The 25,650-nt window shown below is 47.2% G+C and overlaps 1 protein-coding gene across 14 annotated transcripts in view; it reads right to left on the minus strand.

The window, feature by feature from the left end:
* The window catches only part of Dnm2 (dynamin 2), an 87,364-nt gene that overhangs the window by 56,126 nt on the left and 5,588 nt on the right, over positions 1-25,650 (minus strand). The gene's annotated exons all lie outside the window — the stretch shown is intronic.

The following is a 25,650-nucleotide window of genomic DNA, read 5'->3' on the forward strand; positions in this document are numbered from 1 at the left end:
ACAGGCACATGGCCCAGGCTAAGCTGGTATACAGATGGACTTGAACCTGAACAGGCAGAGCTCTCTTGTGATAAGATCAGGGCAGAGGCTTCCTTTGGAGGAACAGACAGGAAGACACATGACAGAACTTTCTGAGGTGGCAAAAAAAAGTCCTCAATGCTGATCTGTACAGTAGTCAGCAGCTTTTTAAAAAAGTTATCAGAATAATCAGGGTGTGTAGTTAAGATGTATGCTTTACTGTATCTACATTAAATCTCAGAAAAGGTCACCAGCAGGGCATCAGAGGCAGAAGGATCAAAAGTTCATGACCAGCTTGGGCTACATGTGACCATATGGAAAAACAGAACAACTCAGATCTAAAGAATTTGCAGAGCAATACAGGATGGCAGTGCACTTGCATAGTGTGTATGAGACCCAGATTCAGTCCTTTACATAGCACAAAAAGAACTTGGGCTATGTGGCTCCAGAGACCTATGTGGGAATTTTGCAGGGGAGGAGGGGAAAAGCAGTAGGAGGATCAGAATGTCAAGGTCGTCCTTGGCTGTAGTACAGGTGCCAGGCCAGCCTGAGCTACATCAGCTAGGGCTATAGCTCAGGAACACAACACCTGACTAGTATGGGCAGTTAATGAGCTCATCCCCAGAAATGCAATAGAAGGAACTAAAGACAAGAGAGCGCGGTGAAGGCACTTGCCAGCAAGGTTGATGACTGAACACAATGCCTAGGATTGGCATGGAGAAGAAAGCGCCAACTAACAAGTGGCCTTCTGACCTCCACACATGACCACAACACACAGACACACACACACACACACAGATACACATGTGCATAATAAATAAATGAAACGTAACCTGTTAAGTGTTTCACGGAGTAAGTTAAACAAAAGCTTCACAACTCAGCAAGAGGGGCTAGTCAATACCAAGAGCCCATCTAGAGGCTCATGAAGCCAGACACATAAAAGAAAAAGAGCCTTTTATCTTCTCACAAGGAATTTCCTCCTGGGTGGACCAGGTAGGGAGGATTTGTTTTGCTATTAAAGAAAACACAAATGAACTACAACAGAGCCCACGGAGCTGGGTCCACTGACTGTCCTCAGACGTTGCTGACTATGTCACTGGGTGCTGATTTGCAAAAATCGTTATGGTCAGTGTGTTCAAGGTCATGTCTGACTAGATAGTAAGTTATGGATTAGTCTCAGATATCTGAGACTCTGTCTCAAAAGTCCTAAACTAAATCAATTCATTAATGTAGTTAAACACATATCCATAGGTATTGTAGAGCAGCCACTATGGTGTGACAAGTGAGGAAGAGAGCAAGTGCACTTTGCATGGATTCACCAATTTAATAGTGATAAGATCCTGACAGGTTGCTCAATTCCCCCATCTCACAAAACTGAGGGACTCAGAGACTGGGTCCTGCCTAAGGCTGCAATGCATCATCAAAGCCAGCAACTTAAGAATGAATCACATGAGGTCCACCTGAAGATGCTGACCACCAGCTCCCAGAATCTCAGCCCCTATCCCACAATGCAGCATCTCAGTGGGGATCACTGAGGAACACCCTCTGCCTCCAGGACCAGGTCTTACAGTGGGAGCATCTGAGGTGATAAGACACACTGAGGACAATGGTGATATTCCAAACATCAGCCTCTGTCCCAGACAAAGGACATAGAGAGTTTCAAATGATGATATATGGGATACCCTGGCCAAACTCTAGTTCTCACAAGAAAAGCGGCCAACAGGGAGGGCAACAAAGAAGGCAGAGCCCAAGGAGGAAGAGGCTAAGCAGGAGATGGCCAGTCATGTCACAGGCCAGACTGGGAGCTAGCAGCCCAGAACTAATATAATGCTGCTTTCATGAGCCCTGGAACTGAGTGCACAGCATCCAAGCCCCCAAGCTACCCATCTTAAACCCCTCAGGGGTTTGGTCTAGAAAGGTCTACTCAAGATGATTTCCACAGGCCAGTGAAATAGTCAAGTAGGTAAAGGTATCTTCTGTCAAATCTGAAGACCTGAGTTTGATTCCTGGGTTTCACATGGTGAAAGGTCAGAACTGACTCTGGAAGGCCGTCATCTGGCCTCCACTTGCATGCCATGCCAAGAGTACCACCACCACTATCCCACACACAAAATAAATAAGGAAATAAGGAAATAAATGTGCTTTAGATTTTTTTCCTGCTTTCTGGAGTTGGAGTAATTGGCTCAGTGGTTAAAAGCACTGGCTGCTCTCCCAGAGGACCCTGGTTCAATTCCCAGCACCCACATGGCAGCTCACAACCAACTCTAATTCCATTCTTTGGGGATCTGACACCCTCTCTGATCTTAAGCACCAGGCATATAGGTCATCAGTACACAAACACACATGCCAGCAAAACACATATACACATTAAAAAAAAATCTTAAAAAAAGAAAAGTGTTCCCTGCACAGAGCAGCAGAACACACCCAACAGGCCTGCTAAGCAGTTCTACCACAAAGGCCAACTGTCCACAGCTGGCAATGGAGATGGCCTCTAGCTTCATCTAGTTCTTCCTTCCCCAGGTCACCTGCCTCCCAAGGCATGAGTCCTTTTCTTTGCTGTTGCTATGACATTTCCTGTGTGCTCTGGCTGCCCTAGCATCCCAGTTTCTCACTTAGCTAGTTCTGTGCTACGTGACTTGGGTTCACTTTCAGGTCTGGGTTTCCTGGTCAGTAAAACTCTGCCAACTGTGGGGGATGGCAACAAAATATATGGAGATGGGAAGACTCCGGCTCAAAGCCACCCACACCTCCATATCTAAGCACAGGTATCAGTTCCCCAGGCCAGGTTTCACTTTTCTGTGTCTCTAGGCCTGGTACAGTGATAGCACATGATCAGTTTAGTGTAAAGGGTGACATTTCTCACTGCCAAATGGAGCTGTTCCCCTTCTGTTTCCTTCCTTTCTTTCTTTTTTTTTCTCTTTTGGCACAGGGACTCTTGTAGCCCAGGCTTGCCTTGAACTCCTGATTGTCTTGTCTCTACTTCCCAAGTGCTGGGATTACAGATATGCACCACCAATGCCTGGTTTATGTGGTACTGATGAACCCCAAGGCTTTCTGCATGGTAGACCAGCCCTCTGACTGAGCCACAACCCAACACCTCAACCCCACATTTATTTCTAAACACAGACCTCCAAAATGCTCCCTACAAAAGTGTTCACTCACAGCTGCCAATCCAGTCCTGGTCTCCAGACTATCTAGGTCCCCCAGTGGCCCTCTGAACCCTTGACCTTCGCAGGAGTTGTTCTTTCTGCCAGGAAACCCTTCCCTAGGGAACTGCCTACCTATCAATGGTCAGAGGCTACAGCTTGAGTCCATCCTTCCTTCCCACTGCTGCCAGGTCAGCCTCAGAGGCCAGAGCTGCATTTGGTCAGGTAAACAGCAGCCTGAACACAGTCTCTCAAGCAGCAGCTATAATCCAGTGTGTTGAGGAGACAGAAGGTATATGGGCTCTTGGGTCAAATGTCTCTGTTGACTGGTTCCCTGTGCTATAAAAGGCCATCCCCTGTTCACAGGACTAGTGACAGGATCATTGTGAAGGCTTCTCCCCCTCCAGTCTGTCGTAGGATGAAAGGGCTCCTGGGTGGGGTCAGGGAAGCGGTAGCACAATGGCAGGCTTATTTACCTTTTTCTGGAGAGAGACCTTGGCTTCACCCTGAGTGGAGAGGGTGGGGACAGCTTGTGAACCAACAACTGAAGGCTAGGTCTCCAGGCCTTCTAGGGGAAGGAGACCCGGCACAGCAGGAAAGGTGAGCCCTCACCAACAATTGAGTAGCCTGGTTTCTGGCAGGATGGAGGCAAAGGCCCTGGATGGAGACCCCTTCCTCATCACCCTCATTCCCAAAATCTCAGAGCCTAAAGTTACTAGATTAGAGGTCACACCGGATCAGATCCACTTTCTGTCCCTCGGCAAGCTGATTAGGGCCTGGGGAGTTGGGAGGAGTAGTGTTTCCCTCAGACTCAGACCTTCTCGGTGGCCCACTAAGCTCTGCATAACCTGCTCCTATCAGCTCCTGCCCCTCCCTGTCAACACAGACCTGCAAGCTCCCTTGTCACTGGCCAGGCCCCACTTCTTCCTGTAGCACTCCCAGACCCGACTGATGACTCCTATCTAAGCTGTTTCCTCCCTGCCTTCCTGTCTGTCCCTTACTGTGCTCCCATCTCAGCAGCAGCCACACCAAGGCTGGACCCAAACTTAGCTCTCTCTCTCTCCCCAATCTCCCCGACCAGAGTCTGGCACACAACAAGTACACTATCAGGGTGGGATCAAGGGCCGACTCAGCCATTTCACAGAACAGGACACTGAGCTCAGGTGGAGGGGGTGGCAACCTGGCACCTGTTTGGCCTTGTGAGCTCAGGCCTGGTACTGCTCACCTCCCAGCTTCTGCCCAGCAGTCCCTCCCTAGTCAGGAATCCAGCAGAACCCAGTTCAGTCCCACCCTTGGCACTCAGGCCTAGTGTCACCTGCTCCTGGTCATATCTGAGGGCCAGTTTGGGCGAGGATCAAGAGCAGGAAATAGGGTGACTTGGTGGCTACAGCTGTGGGACTTGTCAGTCTGTGGATTACTTTTAGAACCTTTCTGGACATCTAGAGAGAGTTGGGTGACCTCTTATGGCCTCAGTTTCTTTGTTGGTTAAGTAGGTAAGACACCTGCCTCAGAAGAGGGAGAGTCAGTTACAAAGTTCTCACCATAGTATCCCACAATACAGCATTCTTGGCTTGGTCAGTAATGTGTCTAGCACACAATCTGAGGAAGGACCCAAGTGTGGGACCCCAGCACCTACACAAGCTAAGCAATGGTTTACATCTGCAATCTCAGCACTTGGGAGGCAGGGAGAGAAAGATCCCTGGCTTACTGGCCAAGCAGTCTGATAAACTCCAGGTTCAACAAAAGAACCTAGTCTCAAAAATATGGCAATAGCTATCCACTATCAGTTTCTGGTATGCACACCCGCACACGTGACAGCAATGGTCTACACAGGCAAAGTAAGGGGTAACCTTAATCACTACTCCTTTCGTAACTTTCAGGGGCTGTCATGCCATCACGCAACCATCGCCCTCCCACCCTTCACTTATTCCCTCTTTCTTCCACAGTGAAGGCCTCTCAGAGGAAACCAGCAAATTTCTGCCTCAGGGCCTCTGTTTGTCCTCACACAGTAACCTTTCTTATGACAACTCTGGCTGCCTCTGCACACTGAGGGTTAGATGCGATGTCCCCTTTTCAGAGAGCTCTAGCTGCTTCCTGGTGAGTTTACACCCACCCTGCACTGCCTGTTTTCGTTTTCCTCACAGAGATGTCCTTACTAGCTTGCACTTTCTGGTTCATCTACTTCTCAAATGAGCGGTTCCAGCTGGAACATGAACACCTCCAGGGCAGGTAGGCGATGGGGCCTACACCCATCAGACACTGAGAGAGGGCAGAGACCCCACAGTCAGAAACCAGTCACTGCCTACATGAGTTAATAAGGACAGATGCCAACACCTGCCCAAGAGAACATCATTAAAGACCTAAATGTCCAACCAGCAGGGAATGGACTAAGTCAACTTTGGCAACTGTTCTGAGAAGCAGTCCAGGGCCAGGTGCCCTCCAGAGTGCAAACACAGTGCGGGCTTTTTACAGAGGAAAGCTGCACTATATGGAGGAAACCTGCGTCATATTTAGGAAGTTTTGTTGTTGATGTTTGTTTTCTTTGTCTTGAGGTAGGATCTCATATAGCCCAGGCTGGCTCTGAAGCCTCTGGGTAGCTGAGTATGATCCTCCTGCCTCTTCAAGTGCTAGAATCACAGGCATGCACCACTATGCCTGGCTTGTAGATGGAGCCCAGGGATTTGTACATGTCAGGCAAACACTTTAACCACTAAGCCCTAGCCCCAATCAGGGGGTTTCATCCGTTTGTATCTTTCTGCACAGAGGCAACTGGCTTGATAGAGGTCATCCATGGATTGGGAATAGCAAAGTATCTGTTTCCCTGGGTGTGGTGACCCTCATGTGATCCCAGTACTCATTGGTAGCAGGCGGATCTGGAGTTCAGATCATCCTCAGGTACATAGTAAGCTCTAGGCTAGCCTGGACTCATGAGACTCCGGCTAAACAAGAACAAATGAGAAATCCAAGAGTGGCGGTAAACGTATGAAATTCTAGAACTCAGGAGCAGGATTACTGTTAGTGAGACCAGTCTGGGCTCCATGAGACTTTCTCACGAACAAAGCGAAAGAAAATAAAACAAAACAAAAGTATGTTTCAGTCTCCAGGTGATATGAATTCCAGGCAACAGGTAAATATTTAACCTGTCACCATCCAGTTGTATGGAATAGCCGAATAACATTACCCAGAGTGACAGGGAAGCTGCTTGAATCACGGAACCATGGGTCTCATCTCCACCCTTCCAGGCCCTCTGATGGCCCAGAACTACTGGTGGAAGAGTTGTGGCCCTGCCCTGGCCTGCTGTGTGTCAGCTAAGTGCCCTCAGCAGAGGACTCTTTCATATCCTGGGTGTTGTGTAAAACAGGGTGAGGTGAGGATTGAGACAATGACCCCAAGTCTATACAGCCTCAGCATGACAGATGCCTGGCAACATATGGATTCCCACCTCTGTGGGCCCAACTGTTCCCTAGGAAGGAAGAAAAGGCACACAGCCTTCAATCTACCAGAACATTCCAGAACCATCCTTCTTACAAGCTGATCCCTTTTGCAGACCCCTCCTCTGGCAGCTCAGCCTCCCATGACCCAACAGTGTCTCTGGATCTTTTTCCTTCAGCAACAGCCATATAGCCTTCTCCCAGCTCCAAAGTAGCCTGTCAGCTCCACAAGGACCAGGAAGATTGTCTGCTGTGTTCAGCACCATGTCCCAGCAGTGCCTGCCACTTGGTGAGCAAAGTGTTTCCCTGAGTTCCATCCCCAGAACTGCATAGAACAGATAGGGTGGACATGTACGCCCCAGCACTAAGAGTTGAAGGCAGGAAGATAAGAGGTACAAGGTCATCCTTGGCTACGTACTGAGGTTGAGGCCAGCCTGAGCTACATGAGACCATTTCAAAAACAAACAAACAAATCACCCCCTGTTAATAAACAGCCTGTGCAAAACATATATACCCCACAGGAGCTGGGCTGACTGTGGGAAGGCAGTCTTGCTGTGCTACCACGGGGCTCTCCTGTCCCCAGTTGGTCTTTTGGTTGTTTAAGGGTATCCAAATGTAGCTCTAGCGGACCTTAACTCCTAATCAATCCCCCTGCCTTGGTATCCTGAGTGGTGGAATTCTATGTTTTCTCACTCACATTTGGTAGATGTGGAAACCAGGTATGCGGGGGTAAAGTAACTCAGACCAAGGCCACACAGGTAAAAGTGACACTTCTGACTGCTGAGGTGCCTACCTAAGTAGCAGCGATCCTGCTCGCAGCACACCTGGGAGCCAGAATGAAAAGAAACCAGAACTCTGAACACAGGAAGAATGGGGCTACTGCAGGCAGAGTCTGTACCCTGACAGCTGAGCCACCGCCACACTAGCACAAGGACATCAGTGTCCCAGTTCTCCATCTGTAAATGGGGTCCTAATACTTAGTCAAGCCCTGAGGCAGAAGCAGGCAGAGGAGGCACAGGAACTGGGTGCTATCACAAAGGCCATGATGTGGGGGAACCATAAGAACCACACAAGCAGCACAGACCCTTCTCCTCAGCACCCCTGTGAGGACACTAGCAGAGACCTTCCGTCATGTGAGGCAACACATTCCTAAATCCACTTCCTCAGGCACTGATCCCTCAGCACAGCGCTCATACAAGCCTGGTGACCCTCAGGCTCTGTCAGGAGAATGACCCCTAGAAACAGAAGTCCATGCAAGATAACGATGGGAAGTAATACAGAGTCAAGGAATACTGTGTGCTGACAGAGAAGAATGGGGCAGAGGAATTAGGTTATTCTATAGGTGTGGATGTCAACACCCCACTTTATTCAGCTTGTGTGTGGGCAATGTGCATGCATATGCCATCTGTGTGGGTGCACATGTTACGTCAACATTCGGAATCAAGGCTGATATCAGTCTTCCTCCATCACCCTTCACCTTATTCTCTGAGGCACTGTCTCTTGGAAACCCAGAGCTGTAGTTCAGCTAAACCAGTTAGCTTACTCCAGGGCTTCCTGTCCCTGCCTCCCTCCTGATGGAAGCAGACCACCACACCTACAGCTTTTTAAGTGAGTTCTGGCGATGCTTTCAGTAATTACACAAATGGCAAGAAAGGGTCCCTGTATTCCAGGGGCTTAAGGGCAAAAATACTGGAATTTCCAGACTAGCCTGGGTTTATATAGAAACAGCCTATCAAAAGAAATCTGGGTGGGGGGTTGGGCGGAGAGGTAGGTCCTCAAATAAGAGCACTGACTGTTCTTGCAGAGGACCCTGGGTTGGTCTCTAGCACGCACAAGAAATATCACTCTAGCTCAACCCAGCACTCTATTGGTCTCCCCAGACACAGGCATGCATGTGGCATATACACATAGATGCAGGCAAAACACACACATAAAATTAAGAAAAGTCTTTGTGGTTTTGTTTATTGAGACAGAGATTTTCTGTATTGTCCTGACTGTCCTTGAACTCCCTCACTTGCCTCTGCTTCCTGAGTGTTGGGATTAAAGGTATGCACCACCACTGCTCAGTTTAATCTTTAAAAAAAGAAAAAGAAAGAAAGAAACAGAAGAGGCTATGCAGGTTGTCGCAAACCTTTTCTACTAGCACCAGAAAGCAGAGGCAGAAGGATCTCTACGAGTTTAAGGCCAGTGATCTACATAGTAAATTCCTACCAAGATGACATAGTGAGATCCTGCCACTCGCCCAACCAAAAGGAAAGAAAAATAAGTGAAAGATGAGCAAGAAAACAGAAAACATTTAGAGTAAATACTACCAAGAAGCAACAAGGTGGGAAGAAAGACTTGTGCACATATCCACCTGGCAACAGTGAGGCCTATACTCTCTAGGGGTTTTGTCTATCTACTTTTCCTCCTTTTCCTTCATGGTGGGCTACAACTCAAGGCTAAACTAGTGCTTTCCCACTCAGCCATCTTCCCAACTCGAGTATATACAGAACAACCTTCAAGAGACTGCAGGTTTGGCCATGGCAGAGAATAGCAAAGACTGGAAGCAAGGAACGTATGCCCCCAAACTTCAGCAGAAAGTAATAATTCACAAGAGGGAATTGGCGAATTATCAATATTACGTGGACACCAGCCACTGTGTGCCTGCAGTCTGTAGAGAGGGACCCAGTGATAAAAGGCAAACTGCTGGGTGGTGGTGGCGCACACCTTTAATCCTAGCAATCAAGAGACAGAGGCAGGTGGATCTCTGAGTTTAAGGCCAACCTGGTCTACAAAGCACGTTCCAGGACAGCCAAAGCTGCACAGAGAAACTGTCTTGGCAGGGGTAGCGGATGGGGCAAACCAAAGCTTCAAGAAATGGGGTTCCATGGGTAGAATGTTCCCCTGGGATGCAGAAGTCCTGCTGTCTCCAGCACCACATAAACCAAGCATGGTGGTACACACCTGGCATCCCAGCACGGGGGAGGTAGAAGCAGGAGAAGCAGGAATTCAAGATTTTCTATACAGTGAATTTGTGGCTAACATGTTTTTTTAAAAAAAAAAGTGAGGGGAGGAGAGGAAAAGGAAAGAACCAAGACTTCCCAAGGGGCAGGGGAGGGGGGACTCAAATGACTAATATTTGGAATAAATGTAGGGAGATCAAGACTAACCAAAAAAACAAACAAACAAATAAATAAAAAAGAATGAGGGGCTGTCAAGATGTCTCTGCAGGTAAAGGTACTTGCTGTATAAGCCTGAAGACCTGGGTTTGATCCCCAGAGCCCATGTAAAGATAGAGTAAAGCTGACTCCAAAGTTGCCCTCTGACCTCTATGTGCATAACACACACACACACACACACACACACACACACACACACACACAATAATGAATGAATTAACAATTAATATTTGTAAAATTTTTTATTTTTAAGATAGGGTCTCATTCTGTAGGCCTGGCTAGCCTAGAAATATTGACTAGGCTCATCAAGAACTCACAGAGATCCACCTGCCTCTGCCTTCTGAGTGTTGGGATTAAAGGTCTGCACCATCACACCCAGCTAAGATTGGTTTATTTTTATTTTATGTGTGTGTGTGTTTGCCTGCATGCATGCACCGTATGTACAGAGGCTGGATGAGAGCATCAGATCCCCTGGAACTGGAGTTACAAAGGATTGCGAGCTGAGGATGTGGTGCTGGGAACTGAATCCAAGTCCTCTGCAAACAACAAATGCTGTTAACCACTGAGACTGAGACGTCTCTCCAATTCCATGAAACAATACTTTTTGTTTTTCAAGATAGGGTTTCTCTGTAGCTTTGGATCCTGTCCTGGAACTGTCTTGTAGACCAGGCTAGCCTGGAACTCACAGAGATTCACCTCCCTCTGCCTCCCAAGTGCTGGGATTAAAGGAGTGTGCCACCACCGCCTGGCTGAAATACTATTTTTAAAGGACTATTTTTTTTTTAAATCCTTCTGACTTTTTTTTAAAACATTTATTTATTTATTACATACACAATATTCTGTCTGTATGTATGTCTGCAGGCCAGAAGAGGGCACCAGACCCCATTACAGATGGTTGTGAGCCACCATGTGGTTGCTGGGAATTGAACTCAGGACCTTTGGAAGAGCAGGCAATGCTCTTAACCTCTGAGCCATCTCTCCAGTCCTAAAGGACTATTTTTTAAATACTATTTTTAAAAGAGAACACTATGAAAGAAATTGAAAACCTTGGAGGAAATGGGAAAAAAATTTGAAATAAACTAAATGGCTGAAAGTAGTAAAATCTCTTGAGACTTCAAAGGAAGAAAGAATCTGAATTAGTTCTCAAAAATATTCCCCAAAAGACATCCCAGAGCCAACAACTTCATGATGAATTCTAAGAAACACTGAAAGGGAATGAACACTAATTCTTCAAAGATTCTTTCAAGGAAGGGAGGAGGAACACTTCTGAGCTCATTCTGCAAGGGCAGCACTATACTGCTCAGCAAGTCAGACAGCAGCAGCAGAAAGTTCCCCTCCTCCTAGAAGCTGGGAGAATAAATGCAGGTTCAGCCCGATGCTGGCCAGGGAGGCCCTTGCCACATTACAGGCTTCTGCTACTCGACTGCCCTTGGCGGCAAGCAGAGCTAGATGTTAGACCTATTGTTGAAGACATCACACACTGGACTGAGCGCTATTCCCTGTTGACTAGTGGCAGGTATTACGTGCTGAGAGCAGGGCCATGGTGACGCATGCCTTTAATCCCAGCTTCTGGAAGCAGAGGCAGGTGGATCTCTGTGTGAGGCCAGCCTGGTCTATATAGTGAGGTCCTAGATAGTCAGGGCTACACAGAGAAACCCTATCTCAAAAAAAACAAAAACAAAACAAACCCCAGTACAGTTTTGGGATGAGGAAAATGGCTCAATGATTAAGAGCACTGGCTGCTCTGCCAGAAGACCTGGCAGCTCACAATAACAGTCTGCAACTCCAGTTCTAGGGGATCTGGCACTCTCACAAGGATAAGCATGCAGATAAAATACCAATGCACAAAAAAATAAAAATAAATAAATCCTTTAAAAAAAAGTGCTGAGAAAATCATCAGTGGTCCTACCCAGCTGTGCCTACAAGCTACAGTAACAACCTGGCTGGGAAGATATATTCACTGGTGCAGCAATGTTATCAGGATTATTATTCATGCCTGTCTCTGTAGTACTAGCCAAAAACTGGTAGCTAGAGAGGTCCAGGATTTGGGAGAGCACCTACTACAGGTTTTGGTTTTGTTGTTGTTTTCTTAACAGGTCTCTATATGTAGTTCTGGCTGTCCTGGAACTGTCACTGTAGACTGGGCTGGCTATGAACTCAGAGATCTCCAGCCTCTGTGTCTCAAGTGCTGGAATTAAAAACATGCACCGCCATGCTACTACTGTTGTTTAACTGTCAAACTGGACTTAAAAATAACCATCAATCAGTGCTGCTCTTGGTCTCCATCAGAGAAGCCTGCCTCTGCAGTGGGGTCGGCAGCACTTCGTGTAGAGATAGATACACAAGGGGTCAAAGTGGAGAGTGACTGAGGGTGCTCACACCAGACCTAAATAGGACAACTACAGCAGTGCCTCCAAAGATCCAGAAACATCTGGAAGCAGGAACAAAAAAATGTTAAGAAGCCAGGCATATGCCTCTAATTCCAGCACTCATAGGCAGAAGCAGTTAGATCTCTGTGAGTCTGAGGCCTATGTAGGGAGTTCCAGAATAGCCAAGGGTACATAGAGAGAATCCGCTTCAAAAAAAAAACAAGAACACACTCATAAGTGGATTCTAACCATAATTGAAGGTCTTTGAGCCTATTATTCGTGATCCTAGAGAAGCTAAATAAGAAGATGAACCTGATGAAGATTATTTAGCTATCCGCCAGAAGGTAGGAAATAGACAAGAGTCCCAGATCCTTCATCTGGCGATGGATGGAGATAGAGACAGAGACCCACATTGGAGCACCGGACTGAGCCCCCCAAGGTCCAAATGAGGAGCAGAAGGAGGAAGAAAATGAAAAAGTAAATCAGGACTGCGCGGGATGCGATCACCCACTGATACAAGGGGACTGATCTAATGAGCGTTCACCAAGGCCAGTTGGACTGGGACTGAACGAGGACGTTATCCAACCAGATTCTCTGAATGTGGCCGGATTCTCTGAATGTGGCTGGCCCGGAGTCTTTCTGAAAAGCCATTGACAATGACACTGGGACTTGTTTCCTCTGCATATACTGGATTTTGGGGATCCAGTCTGTTTGGATACTCACCTTCCTGGACCTGGAGGGAGGGGGGAGGAACTTGAACTTCCCACAGGGCAGGAAACCCTGACTGCCCTTAGGGACAAAGAGGGAGGAGGAGAGGGAGTGGGGGGAGTGGGAGGGTGTTATGAGGAGGGGCGGAAATGGAAACTTTTATAATTTAATAAAATTACTTTCTAAAAAAAAAAAAAAAACAAGAACAAGCTTGGTGTGGTAGTACAAGTCTTTAATCTGACCTACAGAGGGAGTTCAAGGACAGCCAGGACTACACAGAGAAACCCTGCCTTGAAAAACTAAGAATTAGGGTTGGAGAGATGGCTCAGCGGTTAAGAGTACTGACGTTTGTCCAGAGGTCCTGAGTTTAATTCCAGCAACCACATGGCAATCACAACCATCTAAAATGGAGTCTAATGCCCTCTTCTGGCATGCAAGCACACATGCAAACAGAAGATACACACATACAGATACACACAGACATACACACACACACAGAACAAATAAAAAGTAAATAAATACATAAAAAATAAAATAAAGATTTTAAAAATCAGAGAGCAAAAAGTGATAAGAGGCAGTGTCTTCTGGACAGGATGGAGTTGCAGTTACTGGCTCAATTCCTGCACAGGTTGCAGCCTGCCAACATCGCATTATACACGGAGGAGGGGACTCATAAGGCCCCACCCCTCACTGAGGGACTACAGGCAAGGAAAGGGTCCTAGGGTGCATTATCATGTGCAGTAAATAACCCAATACACTCATGCCTTTGCAAGCAACCATAGCTAAACAAGACTAGTGGGAGGGACCTGAAAAGGGCATCAGTGGGAGGGGTAGTGTGAAGATGAAGGGAAAGCAAAGAAAACTGCCTCAGCTACCCTCCCCCTTTTATTTCTTCCCTGAGACAGAGTCTCTCTACATACCTATAGCTCATTATGAGAATCAGGCTGGCCTTGAACTCACAAAGATCTGCCTGTCTTTGCCTCTGCAGTGCTGGCATTAAAGACGTGCACCACTATGTCCAGCTCTTAGCTACTTTTCTATTGCCATGACAAAACACCATGAGAAAGGTTAAGTTTTTATGGGGCTGGAGAAATGGCTTGGCAGTTAAGAGTACTGGCTGCTCTTCTAGAGGACCCTGGTTCAATTCCCAACTATCTATAACTCCAATTCTAGGGGACCTGGCACCCTCATACAGACAAATATACAGGCAAAACACCAATGCACATAAAATAAAAACAAATTATTTTTTTTTAAAAAAAGCAGCATTTAATCTGGGACTCACAGTACCAGAGGTAATGGAGTCCATGACCATCACGGTGGGAACATGGCAGCTGGCAGGCAGCCAGAGCACTGGATCAGTATATCTGATGTAGGCTGCAAGCTTCCATCTGATCTACAAGCAAGAGGCAGAGAATGAGGCAGAGAGAACTAACTGGGAAGAGTGTGGGCTTTTGAAACCTCAAAGACCACCCTCAGTGTTCTGAGCAAGAAGACAGATATGCAAAGTTTAACAAAAGTTCTATTTTATTAAAATGACAGTCATCACTCAAATTCAAACTCTAAACTCCCAATCCTGGTTGTTCACTGGTGTGACATATCTTAGCTGAAGGTCAGGTTCAGCCTCTAACAACAGTTTCTGATTTGAGGGTCAGGATCCTGGTGGAGACTCTCCAGCCTCAGGAGAGATCAAAGCGGTGTCTCTTCAGATGTGCAGAGCAGAGCTTTGCTCTTGGTCTTTGTTTATATACTGTACTGCGGGTGTCATGGGGTTCTAGGCCTGTGTCTGGTTATCTTGAGTGAGTGATGTCACTGTTCTGGCTCTCAGGGGCAGGTCTGGGTGTAGTGGAGCTCCTGACTAAGCTATTTTTACAATGCCAGTGACTCAACTCTTACAATAAAGCCACACCTCCCAATCCTTCTAGAACAGTTCCATAAACTGGGGACCAAGTATTTAAAAAATGAGCCTATGGGGGAGAGGGCATTCTCATTCAAACACCACAACAATCAAGCATTCAGTATATACACGAATGAAATTGCTGAAGTATTTTTTTTTAAAAAGCATCACTAGAAAACAAAGATAAAGCTGGACACAGAAATGCTCCCCTGTAAGACCAGTGCTCAGGATGCTGAGGAATGGCAATCTAAGTGCCATGTGGCTAACCTAGGTACAAAGGAGAGGCTTATGAGGCCCCTGTTCACAACCTATGGAGCTACTGGCTGAAGAGGCTGCTGGGGAACCAAGGGTCATTTTCCTTTAGACATGTGGCCACTGTTAGTTAGGCCGCCCATGCTCCAGTAGATGGCCCCTCACACACCTATGCACATGTGGGCCATACTAACTGGACTCAGCAAGTCATTAAAGAAAGAAGACATGAAGCTTGGAGAGGAAAGTGTTCCAGTGTTGCAGGGAAGTTAGAGGAAGTAGGTGTGAATACAATTAAAACATGTTGTATGGCCTAGCATGGTAGCACAAATCTTTAATTCCAGCTCTGGGAATGAGGCAAAAGCAGGGGCAATCTGTGAGTTTGAGGCCAGCCTGGTCTACATACTGAGCTTCAAGCCAACAGGGCTACACAATGAGATCCTGTCTCAAAATAAATAAATAAATAAAATATTTAAGGGCTGGCACTGTGGCTCTGTTGGTAGAGTGCTTGGCTGGAATGCAAGAAACCCTAGGTTCCATTCCTGGCACCAGATAAAATAGGGTGCAGTAGTGATACTTGTCACCTTAGCACTGGAATTAGAGGCCAGGCTGAACTATATGATAAGATCCTGTCTCAAAAACCAAAACGGAGGCAAGTGGTGCACACCCCTAATCCCAGCACTCAGAAGGCAGAGGTAGGCGGACCTCTGAGTTCAAGACCAGCACAGTGTACAGAGTGAATTCCAGGACAGCCAGGACTACACAGAAAAAGAAACTGTCTCCAACAATAGCCACCAAAAACCAAAACAAAACAAATCAGAAAGGAGAGCTGGAGCTTAGTACAAGAATGCTTGCCTAACAGGCATGAGGGTCAATCCTTAGCACAAACAAACAAACAAATCCATGCCCTGGAATTTGGTATGGCTTGGAGAAATGGTGATTCCTGAAACCATTAGGAAAGAATCCCAACATACCACTCCTGGGAGTACAGATCAATACACCAGAGACACCTTGCACCTTGGTTTATGGTAGCAGCCACCACAATTTGGTTATGAGATGAGCCAAGGAGTCCATGCACGGGGTGGATGGGTGACAAGCTATCTACACACAAGTTGAATTCTCGGTCATGCTCCTGCCTCAATGGCCCTACCCCAGCACTGGGTTTTGTCTACAAGGCAGAACCATTCATTCTCTTATAGGTACATGGGGGGATGGGAGTTGCTTTCAGGCTCTGGCTTAACTGTCTTTCTGGAAAGTGTGTCACAGGCCTTGTGATCCACTGGTTTTAAGTGGCCACTAGAGGTTTTTATGGATTCAGACTGTGAAACCATTTCCATTAATTTCAGGAGATTTTAATCTTCCCCAAGCTCCTTGTCCACCAAGTATTCACCCCCACACACACACCCCCGACACCTCTATAACCACTAGTCTATTTTCTGTCTCTGGGAGCTAGCCTGCTCTGGACTGTTCTTCCAAGTGGATTTATGTACCATTTGTGCCTGGTTTCTCATGTCTCTCTTTCCCTTACATTTTTTTGGTGGGTTTTTGCTGTTGTCTGCTTTTACGGTTTTTGAAAAGGTCTTTACACGATCCTGTGTTCTGAGAGGGCATCTTCACACATGTGTGTACTGGACCTTGGTTATACCCCCTCCTGGTCCTCTTCTATTAGTTGGTCACTCCTCTAAACTTTTATTGGTTTATATTTTCATGTCATACACACATACATGACTTTATGTCTCTGTATAAACTCTAGGACCATAGCTGGTGCTGGTGGAGAGCTGGCAGACCATTTACCCAGCACAGAGGAGCCCTGGGTTCTATCCTCAGCACCCCATAAAGCAGATGTGGTTGATACTGGGTCATCCTAGCACTGGGGAAGTAGAGGCAGGAAGATCAGAAGTTTAAGGCTAGCCTCCTCTACGTTTGAGGCCTGTGAGGGCAAACATGAGACGCTGTTTCAATAAAAAAAAACAAAAACCTCACTATTGCCAACACTAACACCTCAGGAAGGCCTGGGTCTGCCCATCCTCATTTGCCTGCCTGAAGTCTTGTCCTCTTGTGATCCTAAAGTCCTCACCTCCTTTTGCTGTGTGTGGCTGCAGTGTCTCACTGTGACCCAGCTATACAAAACACTAAGCATGTTGGTTTGGACCAACTGGGTGGGGTCCAGGTCACAGTGTGGCAAAGAGCAGGCCTATCTCCTTTGAATGGTGACTAAAGCATAGGTGGATATAAAGTGACACAGGGCGTGGGCCAGGCAGGTGCACATCCAGGAAGAGAAGCCTTAGGTCAAACAAGCAGGGTGTATAAGTGCTTCCAAACCAAAATGCCAAGTGGACAGAATGACTAGGTGGTGACACAGTAGCAGAGTGTCGGGGGAATGCTCTGGAGGGACCAGCAGTGGTCAAGGGAGTGCAGACAGCATGTCCAAAGATCCTGAGATGGGTTCGTCAAGTTGAGGAACATCAAGGCAATAAAGGAGGGACTATGAGATGGCTCAACAGGTAAAGGTGCTTGCAGCAAAGTCTGAAGACCTGACTTCAATACAGAGGAAGGAGAGAATCAACTCCTGCAAGTTATCCTCTGACCACCACCACACCACACGCACACACGCACACACACACACGCACGCACGCACGCACGCACGCACGCACGTATGCACTTACCTCAAGTTTTTATGAATGGATGTGGTGGCTCACACCTTTAATCCCAAAACTTGGAGGACAGGCATGTGGATCTCTATAAGTAGTTTTAGGCCAGCCTGGTGTACATACAGCAAACTCCAGAACAGCCAGAGCTACCCTGTCTCACAATACAAAACAACAACAACAGGGTTTTAAAAACAAATAGAGACTGGAAAGAAGAGTCAGAGTCCGGCGCCCAGCGGGCTCACAGCACCCGTCACTCTAGCTCCAGGAAGGTCCAACACTGCGTTCGTGGGCACCTGCATTCCACTCTCAGGTATATAAACAAAAATATATAAATAAGCCAGGCACAGTGCTATAAATCTTTACTCCCAGCACTTAGCATTCTCTGGGAACTCAAGGCCAGCCTGGTCTACAAGGTGAGTTCTAGGACAGCCAGGGCTCAGAACAAAGTAAAACAAGTGACCTTGAAAGAGCAGCTGTGGAAGTTCCTGGGGGGAGGGGGGACACAACAAGGGGACACCCAGTTAGTTCCTTGTATCTGTAGCTTCCATTTTTGCAGATTCAACCAACTACTTGAAAAACACAATCACATCTATAGTGAACAAGTACTGCCGTTTTCTGAGTGGCTCTTTCCCAAGCAATACACTTAGCCCATCTCCAGCATTCCTGGTCCCAGTGCTGGAGCACAGGCCTATGCACCACATGGCCCAGGGAGGCAGGCTCCTCCTATGGGGGCGGGGTAGCCAAATGAACAAGGGTAAGACAGCAGGCAGTGAGGGACCTGGACAGCTAATGGAACAACACGGCAATCAAAACTAACAGGAGGCTGGGGTGCACAGTCAGGAGAATCCCCAGAAGATCAGGGGTCACCTGGCCTGTCATACACAGCCAGAACCCACACCTGGGACTATCCTCTGACACCTCCATTCACAAACACATGCACACATAAACATAAACATGAATAAAGTAAAACCATGCCCTAGCAGAGGCTCCCTTGGTCAAGTGCTTGCCTGGCACACATGGAGTCCTGAGCTCTGTCCTCAGCACCACACAAACAAGGTGTGCGGTGGTGCTTGTCATCCTAGCACTTGGGAGGTAGAGGAAGGAGGGTCAGGAGAGGAGCAGTGAGTCTGATAGGATAGTACATTGCTCCAAAAAGATCAAAGTAAACACCAAATAACAGGTCTTCATAAACAGAATCAGTCTTTCTTTACTTTTTGGTTGTGGTGTGTGCTAAGGATGGATTCTCGTCCATGCTTGACGAGGACCCCATCACTCCATCACTGAGTTTTTATTTTTTTAGTTTGGTAGAAATCCACAACATAGCTGGGGGTGGAGGCCCACAGCTTTAATCCTCAGCTGACATTGAGGCTAGACTGGTCTACATATTAAGTTCTAGGACAGCCAGAGTTGCTTAGTGAGGCCTTGACTGAAATAAACAGGAGGTGGTGGACACCTTTAATCCCAGCACTTGGAGGCAGAGGCAGACGTATCTCTGTGAGTTTGAGGCCAGCCTGGGCTACAGAGTGAGTGCTAGGACAGGCTTCAGAACTACAGAGAAACCCTGTCTCAATAAAACCAAAGACGAAAACATAAATAAACAAATAAAGCCGCTGGTAGTAGTGTGTACCCTTAATTCCCAGCACTCAGGAGGCAGAGGCAGGTGGATCTCTGAGTTCAAGATCAGCCTGGGGCAAAGAGTTCCAGACAGTCAAGGCTACACAGAGAACGCCTGTTCCAAAAAATAAATAAATAAACCGATCCACAAGCTAACTGTAAAACAGACATTTAGAGCTGGGCATGGTGCTACACCTCTGATACCAGCATGCACCAAGCTTAGCAGAAGTGGCTCCTATTCCAGGTCAGTGTGAGCAAAAAGCAAGAGTCTCAAAACAACAAACAGAAACAAATAAAATTATTATTTAAAGGACCTAGAGCATCCAAAACAATTGAGAAAAAGAACAAAGAGTGCTCACAGTGTCTGACTTCAACACTGAGCTGAGAGCTGCAGTCATACAAACAAATAGATGTGGCTTGGGTAGATGTGGGAACCACTGGGCAGTGCTCCAGCAGCAAACATAAAAGACCATGGCCATCTGACAAAGGCCATCCAATGCAAGAGAAAACTGAACACCAAAAACAGCTCACAACTTACACTTTATAATCTATGTAAAAAGGCAACAGACAGCTAGGAAATGTGCTTCAACAGTAGAGGGCCTATTTAGAAACCCCAAGGAGTGGCTGGAGGTGTGGCTCAGTACTGAATCCCTCCCTGCCTACAGTAGTTTCCCTCTATGCCCTAATCAAAGGGATGGAAAACTTAATCAGCAGGAGGGCACTTGCCTGGAATCTATCAGTGAGAAACTAGGGGTATTATTTAATGGTGGAACTCCTGCCTAGAATCTCGCACCCACCCCCAGTGAGGTGGTAGAGCCCATGCCTGGCTTGTATGAGGACATGAGTTGCATCCCTGGTCCCAAGTGCATAGAGTCCGCATGTGTTCCTGCCTGTAATCCCAGTATTTGTGGCGAAGAGAGAGCGAGCCCTGGAACACATACTCAGGCCAGTTGGATTGGATTAGGATGTGGACAGGCCACGTTTAACTCAAAGATTCTTCCACAGTACTTAGGGAGACACTTGATACCAGACTCTGGCCTACAAACACAAGCACATACACACAAACTCACACACATGCGTCACACACATGAAACCTTTAGGGTCTGGATACTTACAAAGTACAGAAAAACAAAACAGTGACTTTCAAGTAGGGAAATGTGGCAGATGCCATGCTCAACAGGAGGCCACAGCCATCTCCCTGGTAACATGTCTTGCTGACTGACATCATGAAGCCCTAGAGGATGGATAAAGGGAACCTAAATAATTTTCTTACCCAAAATGACGGAACTCACAGTTTACTGTGAGAAAAACCTAGATAACCGGAATAAGTTACTGTTGCTCACTCTCTATCAAAACTCAAGGTCATGAGAAACTAGGAGAACCTGAGAGCCTTGGGATCCAAGAAGTGAAGCAGCTGGACATGTGATCCTGGGTCAGAAGGGTGACAGGGTGATGGCAGCCACATGACAGGTGGCTGCCATTGACAATGACAGCGATGGTCTCAAGAGTGTGCAGTTAGAGAGAGGCGAGGCAGACACAAGCAACCTGTTCTATACATTTTTAAATAATTTTTTTTTTTGAGACAGGGTTTCTCTGTATATCCCTGGCTGTACTGGAACTTGCTCTGTAGACCAGGCTGGCCTCGAACTCACACAGTTTCACCTGCCTCTGTCTCCCAAGTGCTGGGGTTGAAGGTGTGCACCACCACCACCCAATTTTTAAATTACATTTTATTGATTTGTTTGAAGGCAGGATTGCTATGGCCTTTCACAGGGGTCACATATCAGACATCCTGCTTATCAGATAGTTACATTATGATTCATAATAGCAAAATTGCCATTATGAGGTAGCAACAAAAATAATTCTATGGTTGAGAGTCACAACATAAGGAACTGTATTAAAGTGTCGCAGCATTAGGAAGAGTGAGCACCACTGCTCTAGAAAGACCTCATCTACTAGTACACAAGTCAGAAGCCCCACAGCCAGGCAGACAGTTGTGTAGTGAGGCCACCTCTGGGGCTTTCGGTGGGGCTGGCCTGGCTGTGCCAGGGTGTATCACCACCCAGCAAGCACTGTCACACCAGCTAGGACAATGTCTCCCTGCTCTACAGCCCTAAAGTCTCCGGGTGCCTCCTTCTTCACCAGGGAGTGGGAATGTTCCTAGATAGCCTAATGGCCTTGCTTCCACACCTGTGGACCATAGCTAGCCTTCAACTCAGCATTTCTACAGGAGGAGGACAGTAGGGGGCCCAGGTGGAGTGGTACTGCCTGTAATCCCAGCACTCAGGAGGCTAAGGAAAAAGGATTGCAGGTTTGAAACCAGCCCGACCTGTGAATAAACTCTGTATCAATAAAACGAATGATAGAGGCTGGGGACTTGTCTTCATGGGTAAGGCACTTTCTCCACAAACATGAATTCAATTCCCAAAACCGAGAGAAAATCTGGGCATAGTGATATATGCCTACATCCTAACTCTGGAGAAGGGGAAAGACAAGGAGACCACGTTCAGTGTGAGACCTTGTCACAAAAAATAATGATTAAGGGTATTAAGGGTCTGGAGAGATGGCTCAGTGGCTAAGAACACAGACTGCTCTTCAAGAAGACCAGGGTTCAATTCCTAGTAAACACAAGGTTGAATCACAACCATCTACAACTCCAATTCCAGGGAATCCAAAGTCTTCCTCTGGTCTCTTTGGGTACCAGGCATACACATGAAACACAGACAGATAAAATACCCATACACATAAAATAAATAAATAATCCAGGCATGGTGGCACACAGCTTTAATCCCAGCACTAGGGAGGGAGAGGCAAGTGGACTTCTGTTGAGTTCAAAGCCAGCCTGGTCTACAGAGTGAGTTCTAGGACAGCCAGGGCTATACAGAGAAACCCTGCCTCAAAAAACAAAACCAATAAATAAATATTTGAAAAATAATATTTTAAAAGATGAAAATAGACCATGGCTTCCACACCCTCCCTCCACACAAGTGTGTGTGCACGCACACACACACACACACAAATAACAATATAATAGTGATAATAATAGGACTAGGGATAGGCTGGCTATAAACTGGTAGAGTGCCTGCAGAGCACACATCAAGCCCTGAGTCCCATCTGCAGCACCGCACAAACCAAGTAAACCAAGTAGCGAGCACCTGAAATTCCAGCACTCAGGTGGGGTGTAAGAATGCAGAGTTCAAGGTCATTCTCACAGGTGGAACTCACCAACAGAAAGGCAGCCATGAGACAGTCTTGAAGAGAGGATGAGGCACAGGGGTGAGAATGAGGTGGCAGCTCCCTCACCTTGAGGGGAAGAGGAAGAAGGGGAGGGTAAAGGAGGTACAAGCCTGCCAAGGTCTGCAGGTTTATGCAACCACCAGGGTGAGACTCAAGAGTCTGCACCAACCACCAACCCTTCCACATCCACCTCACCTGCACTCTAGAAGGGTTCCTACCTGAGAAGTGCATTTTAGGCAAAGGAAAAAAGAACTCTGATGTCTGTCACTGAGAGACAGACACATAGGTGACAGCATTTTACAGCCAATATTATTCAAAAAAGAATGGGCTGGATAGCCAGCAGCAAGGGCACAAAGCACAAGGTCAGCAAGTCACTTGCTGCTTTGCTTTAGGTCAACAAGACAGCTGCCTCCTCCAAGATGCTCTCCCTGATTGCCATTCCTGCTTCCAACAAGTAGGTATCTGGAGACCCTTTATCAGCCTGACCTACCGCTTCCCCTCAGCGGCCCTGTCTATAAGTGGAGCCACAGCCTAAGTCTCCATAGACAGAACTCTGGTCCTGAAGGAAGGTTGGAAAACTCCTCTCTGTTAGGGGGGTCTATAGGCAAGCCAGCTCAGGCTAGGACCTGTGAGAGAAGGCCATGAGGCTGGTCTCCTGACGCCCACTCCAAACCCAGTATTCATGGTTTTGTTTGTTTGCCAAGGAACCCTTACTGGTGAGTGGGAGCACACACAGGGCTCCAGGGGTGTGGATAACAGCCCACCGAAAGGCTACTCTCACCTTAGCTCTCCAGCGTTGCCCCAGTCTACCTCCACTCCACATGCTGGGGTGAGCAGGATGTTCCAAGCCACAGCTGGAAACTACCATGGAAAGATTTCTAAGAGTTGCCTCTGGCTAGGAAGCTAGTTATGGACTCTGTGGTTAAGCATTTGCCACACAAGACTGAGGACCAGAGTTTGGCTCCTAGAACTCACATAAATACTAAACAGGTATGGCGGTCCACTTGCAATTCCGTTCTAAAAAGACAAAACAATGGATTGGTACCTAGAGCTCGCTGGCTAACCTAACCAGACTAACCATATCAGTGAGCTCTAGGTTTGATTGAGAGGCCTCGACTCAATGGCTGTAGTGGGAGATTTCTATTATCAACCTCAGGCCTCCACATACCCTCACACTCTCACACATGCAAATACACATATCACATACATCTGAATAAATGGAAAAGAAAACAGAAAGTTGTTTTTATAGGCTTTCTCGTGGTTATACTGTTTTGTTTCCTTTTGGTTTGTTTGGGTTCTTTAAATAAGATTCCTGCAGCTCAGGCTGGTCTCCACTTGGCCAAGAGGATAGACCACTATCCTCTTCCTGAACTCTCAGGTGCTAGGACCACAGCTTTTTTTGTTTTCCTTTTTTGCTTGTTTGTTTCCTGAGACAAAGTCTCACTCTGGGCTTGAATTTATAGTAATCCTCCAGCCTCAGCCTTTCAAGTGCTGGGATTATAGGAGTGAGCTACCACACACTCAGTCTGGAAAACTAGCTAAGCAATATAAGCAGTGATCCAAGATCCAGAAAAATCCAGGGTGGAGATAAGGAATCAGCCTAAGAACAGCATGTATACTCCACTATCAAAGAGGTGCCTGTAGGACAGACTCCAAACAGACAATGGTGTAAAAACATGAAACTGGCAGAAGGGCAGGGTCTGTCACTGGTTCCCACTCTACTCACTAGTTAAAAGTGGACAGGCGGTGTCCCAAGTCCCATAGGCCCCAGGCTATGCCAAAACTGCATCAGGCAATCAGCAAACCAGGTGTGTGTGCTGGGGGAGGCAGGAACCCTGTACCTGCTGTCACCTCCCACCAGTTCCCAGCTCAACTGAAGAGCATCTACAGGACAGTGGGCACACAACCCTATCTCTCACTTCTGACTCCACGTTATCTACTGTCACACTTCTCATTCTCCCAGAATATTCTTTGTTCATTTACTTTCTTGCCCATCTGTTTAGCTAGGTCCAGATCCCTGTCAAGTTTCCAGCACCTGACCCAACTTAAGGCGCACACCTGATAACCTTGCAGGAGTCTGACCTTCATGATAAACTTCTGCTCCCTCTCTAGTCTCAGTCTCCCCACCTGGAAGTCAAGGCAGTAAAAAAGCAGCAACCATCTTCCAAGGGCTGTAGAAAGCTCCTATTTTGCATCAGAGTAAGACTTCACCCAGGGCTGGGGTGGAGCTCAGCTGGTGGAGTGCTTCAGCTGCCTAGCATGCAGCAAGCCTGGATTCCATTCCAACAAGGAATAAACCAGAGTGATGGCACACATCTGGAATTCCAGTGTGTGCTTGGAGACAGGAAGGTTGGGAGTTCAAGGTCATCCTCAGCTATTTAGGAACTCCCAGGCCAGCCTGGGCTACAGGAAAAACAAGAAGGTGTGGGGAAATGACCACTCAGTAGTCACGAGCACTGACTGCTCTTGCCGAGGACCCAGTACCACATGGCAGTTTACAACTGCCTGCAACTCCAGTTCCAGAGGGTCCAATGCCCTCTGGCCTCCAAGGGGCGCTGCACACGTGTGGTGCTCATAAACTCACGCAAGCACACACACATATACATAATAAAATAACAAAGTATGTCTTAAAATGAAGAGAAACTCAATGAAACCAAAGTGTTCACCTAGCCTCTGGCTGAATACGAGGGTGAACTCACAGGAACCCCACATACACCTGGATGCAGGAGTCTTTCTTAGTGTGTCACCTGGTCAGAAGGCGCGACAATATTCTCCATTTGCTCAGTTTGCAGAGGCTGTGTTAAATAGCTCATTACTGACTGTATTTTCTCGAAAAGCATTGACACTTTAATAAAGGCCTAATTACAGCCAGCACTTCGCCCCTCCCCTGTAAATTAGAGTTCAGCAGATACCCAAGTTTCTCCCAGCAACCAAGGAGTCTGTCATTTCAGCATTTGTATTCAGACCTGGCACAGCCTGGACCAGCTGCAGCTCTGAGCAACTGCAAGTGTGAGGAGAGGGATGAGGTTCCCTTTGGTGACCAGCCCTTACCCAGCTCTGGAAAATGCTCAACTCAGTCCAGTGTGCTGCTACAGGCCTGCCATGGCAGCACTGCGGGGGTGGGGAGGGGTGGGGGACGGGGAGACAAGGAATCACAAGCTTGGGATCAGCT

Source organism: Myodes glareolus, chromosome 4 (assembly GCF_982192425.1).
Source record: "Myodes glareolus chromosome 4, mMyoGla1.1, whole genome shotgun sequence".
In the NCBI taxonomy this organism is placed as follows: domain Eukaryota; kingdom Metazoa; phylum Chordata; class Mammalia; order Rodentia; family Cricetidae; genus Myodes; species Myodes glareolus.